This window comes from Solanum dulcamara, chromosome 2 (genome assembly GCF_947179165.1).
Source record: "Solanum dulcamara chromosome 2, daSolDulc1.2, whole genome shotgun sequence".
NCBI lineage: Eukaryota > Viridiplantae > Streptophyta > Magnoliopsida > Solanales > Solanaceae > Solanum > Solanum dulcamara.
The window spans coordinates 5,554,154-5,562,849 of NC_077238.1; positions in this window are offsets into that span (position 1 = coordinate 5,554,154).

The following is an 8,696-nucleotide window of genomic DNA, read 5'->3' on the forward strand; positions in this document are numbered from 1 at the left end:
ATGAGTTTAACTTTTAATGTTTTTAGTATTAATTTCATTATGCTCTTACAGTTTTGGATTTCAAAAATAGAAATTCTAGTACAATTTACTTTGATATCTATGCTTCGTGATAAAAAAAATTACTAGATTTATTTGCCCTTTAATTATTTAATTCATTGTACAAAAGTTGCATACGCTTCTATCACCTCACATACTATTGATATTTTAAGCCTCAGAATTGAAAAAAAAAAATAGTCTTTAAGAAATTGATTTGTGAATGAAATAGCTTCAATATAGAAAATCAATATAGTTTTAATAAAAAAACTATGGATAGATTGAATTCATGTCTCCCCTATCATGAAATTGTAAAAATATACTAAAAATGGAGAAATAATTAATCAAAATTTATATAAAATTGTTTATGATTCTTGAGAAAAATACTATATCATATTTGCCCCATTTTGCTCAAGGCATGACTAAATGATTGATCCGTAAGAAAAGGCTTTGCCAAGAAAATTGTATCATAATATGTTAGCACATGGTGTGGGGTCATTTTATTTTAGAAAAAAATGTACTCCTACTAGTTATCCTTTTTCATTTCATATAATATCACAAATTTATGAAATGTAAAGTGGTATAGATCCTTGTGGTTGGGTCTTTTTTGAACTCTGTGTATAGCGAAAATTTTAATGCACCGAGCATTCTTTTATAATATCAAAAATTTATTGATCCGATTAATGCAGATTCACGTGATATAGAAGAATTTTTTTCATTTTTTTATCGAGATTTAATCATTCCAAAAGCTTGAACTAAAAATTTGTGATTAGAGATTAATGAATCTCATTCATCACGTGTTATTCGCGAGTATTTCCTCTTCTGGAATACATTGTCAACCTTTTAAACTTGTCAGCAAATCTAATTTAAGCAATTAAACTTCGACATGTTCTAATTGAACACTTGAATACATGATAAATTATTCTTATCACATACATTTGACTCAATTTTGTAAAAAAAAATAAAAACTTGCATATTTTCAAACGTTCATTATATAGATATGCTAATTATCTAAAAATATATTACCTCCTTTAAATATACACCAGCAGTTGAAGTGATTTTTAAGTTGTATAACTAATTAAGGCTAATACATATAATTAAAACAATAACAACAATAATATATTCAGCAAAATCTCACAAGTGGATATAAAAAGAGTAATATGTACAGAGATTTTATCATTATCTCATGAAAATAAAAAAGTTATTTTTGATAGACTCTCAACTCAAATGCATTAATTTCAAATATAAAGAAGAAGAAAAGAGTGACAAAATATAACACTAATACATGTAATTAAGGGATAAATTTAAGAGACTTGTCAATGTATTATGCTTCTTCTTTTTTCTTGTTATTGTCATGCTAAAGTAGGTTACTTTTTATGGATCAAATAGATCTAAGACACATATTGATTTGATTGAGCCCAAAATAATGATTAAACATTAAGAGAAGACAAATTTTAGTGGTGGTGAGTGCATGGTATATAGTGGGGTGATTGGGGTGGGGGTTGGCCCACTTCAATACTTGTTTGCCACCAACACATTACATATATTCTTCTACACTTCCCCTTCTTGCCTCCTTAAAAAAAGGAAAAGGCTTGATTTCTATTTTGGCCATCAATAAGGCTTGATTTCTATTTTGGCCATCAATAATTAAGGTTTTGTTTCAACTTTTTAGCCAATCTGATTGAATCATTTTCAGCTAAATATATTTTAGTACTAATGGTTTTCTAGATGTTGCATAAAGAAATTAAATGTGGATCTGGGAGGGGGGGGGGGTTAGGGGGTAGGGAGGAAATGTTAGTGTCAATTAGGGGATTGGTTTATTTTCCAAACATGGAAATATGTCACTTCTAATGGTAGGTTTGAGATTATTTTTATCTTTAATCAGAGATATCGAATTTGAATCTTGAAAATAGAAAAATTGTTGTTAAACTTTTTATATGTAATATGAAAATTCAAACTAAAAATCAAAAAGATTTGAATATCAAATTTATCAAATCATGTATATCCTTAATCCGACTAAACCTTGATGGATAACATTACTTATTATTAATATTAACATGAGATAATAAATGACAATATAACAATCGAGATGCAAGTAAATTGATCCAAACATCACAGCTATAGCGACTTGCTTGACTAGATAGAGTAAGGAGGATTGGTCACAATCAGCAGAAATGGTAAGCCAACAACAAAGCAACAGCAAAGCCTGTTTATATTCTTTAATTGGCTTAATGTTAAGCTACAAGTGGCTCCACAATCATAGCGAGGTTGATATTTCTCCACTTTTAATCAGATATTTTGAATTTAAATTTTTAAAAATAAAAAATATGATTGAAGGTGCCGCCTCACAAAATTTTCATATAACATACGAATTTGAATTTTTATCAATCTCTAATAAAGATATTAAACATCGAATTTTGGAAGGAAAAAAAAGTTACACGTGGCTCCAAGTATGTGTCGGAGAATCTTTTAGGCCCAATTTTTTTGTCCAAATTATTTACGTGTCCTACCATATCTTCCTAAGATTTGATCTCTTTATGTCCTTTTCCTCTATTGATTATACTCTCTTGTTATTTATATGTCGTAATTTTGACTAAATAGAAAATTTAAAAAATAAAGAACTTTTGAAATTATATAATTTTGAATATATTAATTATAAAAAAAATTAAAGTTTGTGAGTTTAAATATTTTTTTGATATTTATGTGATTATAAAAGAATTCACAAATATAAAATTTAAAATTTAAAATTTAAAATTTAAAATGAATTTATTAAGATATTCTTTTCCTAAACAACTAATAAAGAAATTGTATCTATCTTCTCTAAGATCTTCGACTCAAGTAATTAAAATCAAGTACTGAAAGAAAAAATAATAGTGAAGAAATCTATATTTTCTCTAATTCAATTTATTTGTCTTACTTTTCTTTTTAGTTCATTTCAGAAAGAATGTCTCTTTTTTTTGGCAATTTTTCAATTTCAATTTTTCATATTACATGTTTAAGACCACAAGATTAAAACATATTTTGCTAAATTTTACATATCTTTAATTTAATACCACAAAATTCAAAAGTCAACTTTATTTTTTTTTAAATCCATGCCAAATAAAAATCACACAAAGAAATAACTTTTGAAATCTTATAATTTTGAGATGTAATGGAGAAGGAAAAAAAATCACAACCACAAATAGAACTATAAATGAAGTAAAGAAAATAACAGGTAACAATAAAATTGAATAATACAAAGGAAATTAAGTAATGTTTGATTATCTATTGTTAACCTTTTATCCTAATTCTTCATCTCCATATCATTTTATCTATGATCATATCCTCAATAAATTATACGTGTGCTATGTTGACCTACTTGCGAAAGAAAAGAAAAACATATTACACTTAAATCGCATTTTCCAAATGCGTTTACCCTTTCATCAATCATTTTCGGCATTTTCTGATTACTGCTAAATAAGTCTTGTAAGTTGAATCATCAAAAATTGTACCTTTATTCCAATTGACGAAAAAAACAAATGACATTTTGTTAATCACACTTGCGTCCCTACTGGCTACTGCAGTGCCTACTAGTACCACGTGCAATAGAGCTATGTTTTCATGACTTTTTATAATGCTTATTAAAGTGACAAATACCTCAATTGTTACCTATGTACATCAAAAAAAAAAAAATTGCAACATTTTTATATGCATTTTAAATTATTAATTGCTATATTTTATAATATTTTTTATATAATTTTTAAATGTATAAATTATATCATAAAATACAAATTTTCTTTATTCAAATTCACGATCAAAATTTAAAATTTTAAATCCTTGTAATTTTTTTGGTTTTACTATTAGAATATTGAGCTCGTGCTCAGCGATGACCAAACACCACTAGTATTGTGATAGGTTTGATTAATCGAATCTAATTTAAAATGTTTAATATAACAAAAAAAGTAAAAAATATTTCCTTCATTATTTTTAATGCTTCAATTAGTGAATTCTATATTAAGTAAGATGTTTTAAAAAAAAGAAGATAGATAAGTAAATTTAAGGTTATTAAATATCTCTCCTAAGAATATACAAAAACTTTAAAAGATACACATATAAATCTCCCCTAACTTCACGAATTTATACAAAATCATACTTTATCACTTTTTTTTTCTCTTTATTGGTACAAAATACTATTTATCTTGTTACGTAGTACTGAAAAAGTTTATTCTCAATATTATATGTATTATGTCAGCATCATATAACATAATCCAATACCTACTATTCTCTAACTCAGAATATATAATTATTTTTATGAAGAAAGTATTCATTAATTATTTGGAAATGTTTGGCTAAATTTGATTCCTATTCATTTTTCAATAAACAAAGTTTTGTTTTTTGTTCAAATCACTAACGTGTCCTAGCATATCATCCTTATGATGATCGTGGACCCCACTCCACTTTCTCAATATAATTCAAGTATTCGATATCTTTGTTGGAGTTATAATTCATTCGGATTTATATCGTATAAGGATCATTTAAGGAGGAAATACTCTTTAACAGATCTTTTTATATTCAAGTTTCAATTTTAAGATCTCAATTAAAAATGAAGGAATCTTATTTGTCTCATTAAAATAAAATTAATTAACCCTTTCCTTAATTAGTTAGTTAATACTCATTTGGCTAAGTTTGATTCCTAATCATTTTTAATGAACAAAGTTTTGTTCAAATCACTAATCTTGGACCCCACTCCACTCACTTCACTTTTTCTCCCAACAATTATACTACTCATAATACTCCCTATTTTGATAAATAAATTGTCTTTAAAAAAAATGACAATTTAACAGGGGAAATTACCTTTTTAGCCCATAATATATAATAATTTTTTATTTTGATAATGATAATTTAGGATTAAACACATTTAACCTTTGAAAATATTGACTTCAATTAAATTCGTTAACTACATGTTCCATTTGCAGGACTGATCCCACTCTTTTTTTGTTAAAAATATATATTATATTTGAAATTTAATTTAGAACAAAAATGATCTATATCTTGAAAATTATTTTATTTTTTTCCACCCAAAATTGCTATATATTAATTCATTATAGATATAATATGTCCAAAGAACCGTTCAACATCACTTACAATCCAACTTGAAAATAGTCTTTCCCAAGAAGATTCAAACAACAAAGAAATTGAAAACTTGGCTACATTATGAGCTACGACATTAAACCTCCTAAGAATATGTACAAATACTATATGCTCTAAATATGCAGACATATTCCAAATATCTTCACAAACTACATCAATATCCTAAGTAGTCTTCACGTTTTTCTTCAATACATCCACCACACCTTTTGCATCATAGAGGACATAGATCTTTCTCCATCCATATTGTATAGCTTTTTCCACGGATTTCTTTACTGCAAACGCTTCAGCAATCATAGACTTCCCAACATATTGAATCGGGGATCCATGGACATGAAGCAAGACACCCCTGCTATTCATAGCAACCAAACTAATGCTTGCCTTCTTTGATTCAATCTGTAACCCTGCATCAACAAATAAATAGATTCCATCTTCGAAAACTCTTAGTTGATATTCAGAATTCTCTTGAAAGTTTGTATTCAAAGAATTTGCAAGCATTATATTAATATATTCAAATAAAGCTTTTGCCATTATGTCTGGAGCGTCGGTTAATTCGTTGTTAAAAATGCTAACATTCCTAGACTTCCAAATATGTCACATAATCATTATCGTCAAATTCAAAACACTAGTAGAATTAGAACATTTTTTTGCCATACTAATCTTATCATTCTATCACAAAGAAAAATCAGTAATGTTGGCAAGATTATTTCAGTTCGTAGAACTCATTTATCAAATTATTTAAAAAAATTTACACTTAAAAAGCATGTATTCCATGGTCTCATCTGCTGAACCACGTTTCTTACGAACATTATTGACATGATTTAGTCTTTTCTTAATGATATTGTTGACCAATGTCTAAATCAACACAAATATATAAGTAGGACAAAGTTTTAAAAGCAAACATTTATATTCAAAAATTCCAAAAGTACAAAATATATATTAATAAAGCAGAAAAAAAAAACTGTATATTGACACGTTCTCCAACAGTTCAAGATCGCCACGTGTAAAAACATTTAAATTTTTTTGTCTTGTGTGGGTCCCACGTGCTCCATTACCCAATTCCTCGCCGAATCTCTTCTTTGCCTCGCCGGCCTATTAATCGTTCACTTCATTTGATGGTACCATTGACCATTGTCAACACCCTTTGGCCACCTAACTTGTACAGTCACCAAAATAAATCAATTCACCAAAATAATGCAGTGAATGAAATTATTATTTTTTTAATTAAAGATTTTAAATTTAAATTTTGGACATGAAAAAATTCTTAGGTAGAATCGTTGCCCCCCTAAATGAACTCCTACTTGACGCAAATTAGAATTAATCGAATTTTAATATGGACACTAAATATTAGATGAAATTTTTTAAAAAAACTCTTTCCTCTTAAATTTATTAGCATCGTCTAAGAATTATTTAACAACAAATAAAATTGTACTTAACGCTCAAACTTGAAATCTTTAATGAAGAGAAACTTGAAATTTTTAATGAAGAGGAAGTAATTTTTTATCCATCTCACAACAAAAACTCTTATTGGTGACACTTGCCATAATTTATTAATACTCATTTTATTTGTTTCCCATGATGTGTGGTGCCTATTTCGGGATCAATTAATTTTCAAACTTCACATGGTGTAACTACAAAATACATCTTGTAATATTTTTTCATCTTCACAACTTGAACTCAAATTATTATTTTATTAAAAATATAACAACTAGGCAATAAAACTAGTTGAATTGTGATAAATTCTCAATGTGCAAATGAAATGAGAATGTTTAAAGAAAAAATGGATAGTGAGAAATTCATATACCGCGTTATGTATTGATTTATAATGTATTGTATTGTATTATATTATGTTGTATCGTATTGAATTATATTATTTTAATGAATATAATATTTGAATAGATTGTATCGTTCTTCGTCGTTACATAATGTCATATATTCATAATATGAATGATAAACCTACGAGAAATTGTAGGATACAAGTAGAGCTATGTACTATATGAAAATGTATGGTAGATGATAAAATAGAATCATTAAATAATAAGTAGAGATAAAATGAGAAGAAAGTATTAAAGTAACGACATGATCACATCACAAATCAATCGTTACACAAAATTGTATTTTCGTCATTAGCTAACGATGAATTTAAACAATAAGATACAATAAAATTTAAATGATAATACGAAAAAGAGCCTAAAATGTCCTCGAACTATTGAAAATGGTACAAAAATGTCCCTCATCCATCTATTGGACTTAAAATATCCTTGACATCCACCTTTAAATTTAAAAATGACCTTCTTTAACGGAAAAGGGCATTTTATGCCAATAGATGGATGAGGGGCATTTTTGTACCGTCTCCAATAGGTCGAGGACATTATAGGCCCTTTTTCTTAATTAAAATTCTGTTAAATAAATTTTGATTTATAATTAATTTTAAATAATTAAATTTTAACTAATAGGTGACCGTCACATGTTTAAAAAAATTATTCAAATTATTTAATTAAGATTTTGTTAAATAAATTTTAATTTATAATTAATTTTAAATAATTAAATTGTAACCAAATAGATGACCGCCGCGTGTTAAAAAAAATTATTTAATTAAAATTCTGTTAAATAAATTTTGATTTATAATTAGTTTTAAATAATTAAATTGTAACCAATAGATAGTCGCCACATGTTTAAAAAAATTATTCAAATTATTTAATTAAAATTCTATTAAAATGACTTAAAATGCCTTCGGACTATTGAAAATGATACAAAAACGCCCCTTATCCATCTATTGAGCCTAAAATGTCCTTTTCCGTTAAAGAAAATGTCATTTTTGGACTTACAGGTGAATGTAAAAGGCATTTTAGGCCCAATAAATGAATGAAGAATATTTTTATACTATTTCCAATTATTCGAGGATATTTTTGACCCTTTTCCAATGAAAATATATCAAAACAAATATGATATTTAAACAAATAATACAATACAATACGACAAATAACAATCATCCAAAAAATGGACTTGTGAATAGAATTGTTTTAGTCTTTTCTCGTTGTATTTTAAATTCGGTTCATATTTTTTTTTATAACTAAATTGAAAATAACGCGGCTTTACATTAGTGAAAGTTTTTTTTTTCCTTTTTCATGTTCCTTATAGTTTTTCCTTTAATTTTAATCACTATTTCCCTTGCAATTTGGTTTATGTCAACCATGCTATTTGGATGATAAAACTATAACACTATCTAATCTTAATAGACTAATTTAAATTATTTTTATTTTTTGACAAAAAAACACTCAACTATCTACAATAAGAATTAAAATTTTAAACTTTGAATTTTAGAATATAAAAGGTTGTATGAGTTTACGTGTTATGTACTGATAGTATAATCAATAAATATTTATCATATTATTTTTGAAGGTGCAATAATTTTCTGAACGTTGAATGCTTTGTATGTCAAAGAGTGTTATTTATATATAAGATTTTATTATTAAAGCATATAAAGTTCAGCTTTATTCTTATTGTTGGGTCCATTTAACGAATGCTAATTTGGA